The following is a 5,178-nucleotide window of genomic DNA, read 5'->3' as shown; positions in this document are numbered from 1 at the left end:
CAATATTTGAAAAAACAATATTAAGATTTAAAAAAAACTTGAATTGACAATTTTTTAGAAATTATTATTTCAAATTTAACCCAATATTAAAAAAAAATCAACATTAACAAGATTTTCGTTTAGAAAACATTTAATTATCTTATTTTTAATAAATAAAAAATATTCGATATAGGAAATTCACGAGATTTTAAAATACCCGACACTGTCAAATTCAAGACATTATAAAATTCCCAAGTTTAAAAAATATGGATTTCTTACAAATACTATAATTATTAGAAATAATAAATATGTTTTTCATTGTAAGTAGGATAAATCTCTACTGAAAACTATACAAGCATTTTGCTCGAGATATATAAATTTAAATATTAACTGTATTGTTTTGGTTGGCCAAAAACATTTGCATACTACTATATCTGATTGTTACACATATACATAAAAAAGCGTGGGCGCCCTCACGCACAAGCCGCTGAGACACCTAACTACACATAAACACAAAAACCAAGATTTATTTTACTAAAAAGTAAAAATATTTTTTCCACTAAAATTAACTGGCCATTAGATAACAACGTCTTTTCAGCTATTTCTTTGAACAAATACCTCAGTCTGTTGGTGATTTGAAGAAACAAGTTAGCAGGATTATAAGGCAATTTTGAGATCTCGGTAGATGAGCGTGAGTTAGCCCACCTTCGAACTTGAGAAACCCGGACGCTGGTGAAATTCTAATTATCTTTGGAAAGGAAATTGTATATGCTTCGATGGCAATATTTCCTTTTTTTTACAGTGTCGTCCCTGATTTTTAAATTATGAGTGAATCTAAGACAGTGGGCTAAGACTTTGTTAGGAATTCTTGAAAACCTTGCCCGTTACAATTACTCCCTTTACCCCAATCTTGAAAGTAAGTTGCTGCTAAAATGTCAGCAACTCTCTTTGCCACAAAAGTTTTTAAGGTATAAGAGGGCACATTAATCCAATTGAGAACCATGGTTGAGTAAGATCAGAAATGAAATATATCGACTTTAAGTGAAAAGACCTTGACTGCGGCAGCCTACAATTTCTCTAGAAAATTCGCTGCGCATCAATCCAGTCGAGGTAGCGAGGTCACATTTAAAGGAGCAATTTCGTTCAATTGGATTTTAGTGGTATCTAGAGTTTAAATAAAGCCACTAAATTTTACCTCACTGTGAAGCTGCAATTATTCTTTATATTCGATCCAAAACACGTAAGTTGAGTTTTCTAAAGTTGTTGGATCAAGATTTTGGCTAAAACAAGGACTAGACCAAGTAGGCCTAAATGGCCGAAAAGCTTTAAAATTGCGATAAAATGGATTGTTCGGTGGCCAGCTATTTTAAATAAGGAAAATCTACTGTATGAAAAATATCATTTGCAGCATCTAAGTGGATCTATAAAGCCTTTACGCTTTTAGAAGGGTGTAAGGACATGAAAATCCTCGAATTTTTGATAAAAAATTTTGTGTTAATTCAGGATTGTTTGACTCCCATTTCTGCAGATTAAAACCGCGTCTCTTGAGAAAACTGATTAAAGTATTTCCAAGGTTGATAGCTTCTTCGCAAGTTTTTGCACCTGTGTGAAGGTTATCTTACAGGGAAATCTCGTTTTAAAACTGTGGCTGCGATAGGAAATGATTCACGTCTATCATCGTCTAACTGATGGAGGTACGAATCACAAGAAAGAAGGCGTAAGCAGTTCCAAGATGCACTGTATTTAAGCTTTACATTTTTTATCTTCTTTAGGCTCATCATGCCACAAGATCTTTCGGAAAAGTCTATCTTTTAGCGATAATCTTACTTACCTACACTTTTTTTAGATGCTAGCAGTAAGAGCGTAACGAAAGCATCCAAAGTGGGTAATTATTGAAAACAGATCTTCCTATATGGTTGGACCAAACATTCAAAAGTCATTTAAGGCGTCACTGAAAGATTTTTTAATAGACCCGTCAAATACAACCGAAACTTTTGTGATGCGACTAATTGTTTTTACCACTGCATCACGTGAAACATAAATACCGTGATAGATCGGTTCATGATCAAGAACCTGAGTCATGTGTAAAGCTTCAAAATAACCGTGAATACATTCAGTGTATTCTTCTTTAAGAAAGGGATCCTTTACAAATTTGCACTCAAGGGTATAAAGAAGTTGAAAGGCTGTGTTTTCAGAATTTCTAAGGGACTCTTTTTTTCATTAAAAGGAAGGCTAACACAATATTGATCTTTCTTGGTTCTTTGTAGATTTTTCTTCAAATGTGTTTCGCAAGCTTTTCGCTTCATTAAAAATTTTAACTTGAGTCTGCTTCTAATTTCTAGTGAATAGGCAGCTCTTGAAATTTAATTAAATTACAGGTGACCTTAGATGGCCGTTTTAAAAGACGAAACTAAAATACAACCAGCAATAGTCCACTGACCGTAGTAGAAGGTCAATGTCAGCTGGCTTGTAAAACTCGGCACTTTTTTCAGTGATGGAATTGCACTGACAGCTTAAAATTTCCTGAGAAGAAGGTTTGGTAATTAAAATTGATTTGAATTTTCTGTATTTTTCTGTGTCAAATTAAGAAGAGCTTGATGTCTTTTTTGACATTTTTTGCCATTGTTCCCTCGATAATCAGGAGTACGATGGTGGACCTTGAACCTGACGCGATAAAAGTCAAAGGACGCCAGATTTGTATTCGGCGACCCCGGAAACCATAGTGAACCCGAGCTAACCTCAGAATACATGTTTAAGAGTGTCAAATCTCTCGAAAATACAGTTGGTGGGTAGTGGTGTTTCCTATATTTGTAGGGGGGTGGGGGTGGCTTGGGGGTGGAGGGTAGTCCATTTAGCGTGCAATCGACTCGGGATACTTATAAGATACTACCATGATTTTTTCAGATTTTTTGGTCCAAAAATAAATTAGGCCAAAAACCGGCCTTACTGACCCTCCCCCTTTTATTTTGGAAATAAATTTAATTTATTTTAATAATGCAGATGAATCTTGATCTTCTGGAAGTGCCTAATTAAAGTGTCTACCTCTCTGGGAGGCGGGCGTCCCTCAAAATCGCCCAGGGAATGAGCTTAAGTTATAACTACCTCTACACTTTTTCACTACTTCTTACTCTGTATAATGAGGGTCCTTGGATTAGGGAAAGCCTGTCTGTATCACTGAAATATGCCTGGCTAGGACCGCGAAGGTCTTCCTATGAATCCAAATTGGGTCAATCAGAATCTAACTCTACCCACCCCTAAATAGCCTCAGTAATTTACAGCCGCTAGGGTTGTATAACTTGTAGAAGTTTGCACCTCTCATACTGGAGTACCTGTGCTGAGGTGTCTACCATCACTGGCGATGGATTAGAAGAAGATCCAGGAATAGGCCACACACAAAAAATGTTTTCAGATCTGGGACTAAAACAAATGTATTCCTAGGGACCCTGTAGTGAGGGACATGACAAAGGCTTTGTGGAGGGGGAGTTGGAACGGAAGTTGGAGCCAGCGGTAGAAGGCGCGATGTATTTAAACGGCAACAAACGCGACAAACACTAAGCATATCGAAGCTACCGAAGCGTCAAGCTATAGCAAATTTCAATAACTGTACAGTATCTGCTGTTGGAACGAAAGTATCACGACCCTGAATTTAGCTATACATATAGATTTGAAAATTGGAGAATTTATTTCAACAAAAGTAATTGTCCAATCAAAAAAATAAAAACATATCTGGATTCGGATCAGCCATACCTCTAGGTGTTTTTCGAATTATGCAAAAATAATGATTTTTAAACAATTTTATAGTTACGAACAAATGGGAACGCAATATAAACAAACGTATGTGCTACAAAAATATGTTCAAGCACATTACTCTATATTTCAATAAAATACCCCTAGGCAATTTTTGAATGAACAAAAAAAATTATTTAAACAAATGAAATCTTTATATTTTTTTCATCATTCACAATTTAATGTACAATAATGTTAAGTAAAATCAGATAACGCAAACTAAATAAAAATTAATACTATTTTGAGCTTTAACGAAACAAACATGGTCAACACTTCATCCATCAGACATTGTTTGTATCCCCTCCAATCTCACTGAATGCCGAAAAAGCCTTCTCAAATCAATTTCTATATTCAGACATATAGCCCGAACGAACAAATTGTCACAGCAAAAACCTTAAAGTATCGTTAAAGGCCTTTCATCCATATCTCTAGGAGATTTTTGAATCATTAGAAAAATGTATTATTCAAACAATTATATTGTTTATAATATTTACAATTTTTTTAAACAATCGGTGAACAACAATTATAATTGACTGACAACTGGATATCTAATCTGGAATATTTTATAGTCAGTTGGAATTGTTGTTCACTGATTGTTTAAACAGATTATAAATATTATAAACAATATAATTGCTTAAATAATACATTTTTTTATGATTCGAAAATCACCTAGAAATATAGATGAGAGGCCTTGAACGATACCTTCAGTTTTTTTCTGGGACAATAAGTACCCCATTTTAAAATTCATTTTCAAGGGATTTTTCGAGTCAGAGTGGAGGGGGTAAAAACAATGTTTAAATTGGAATTTTTACATTTCGAAAAACTTATTTCCATTCGAAAGTATTCCAGATTAGACATCTAGTTGTCAGACAGTTGGAATTGTTGTCAACTGATTGTTTAAACAAATTATAAATATTTAAACAATATAAGTGCTTAAATAATACCTTTTTTAATGATTCAAAAATCACCTACTAGGCAGTCTGATAAGTACCTAAAAATTCTAAGAGATGGCATTAGTATTCACTAATGTGAACCATTTTCGTCGAGCTTGATCCTTCAAATGACGCCTGTCAAAACTTCAGCCTTTTATGTTTACGCATTTACAAGTTACAGCACTGAGAAGCGACTAACCTCTGAGTTTTTTTTAATGTGGAAAAATCTGAGTTTCGAGTATTGATCAAACACTACTATCTTCGCAAGAAAACGATATCCGAGACCAAGGCCAAGCTGGATAAGTATTATTCGGACACTGCACCGTCGATTGGTACGATTCATAAGTGGTTTACCGAGTTTCGTTGTGGTTGTAGGAGAACAGTTGATGCTGAACGATCTGGGCGCTCAAAAGAGGTCACTACACCAGAAAATGTCGAAAAAATCCATGATATGATGTTGAATGATCCCAAAGTGAAATTG

Source organism: Belonocnema kinseyi, chromosome 6, assembly GCF_010883055.1.
Source record: "Belonocnema kinseyi isolate 2016_QV_RU_SX_M_011 chromosome 6, B_treatae_v1, whole genome shotgun sequence".
Taxonomy (NCBI): Eukaryota; Metazoa; Arthropoda; class Insecta; order Hymenoptera; family Cynipidae; genus Belonocnema; species Belonocnema kinseyi.
This window is presented reverse-complemented; position numbering follows the sequence as displayed.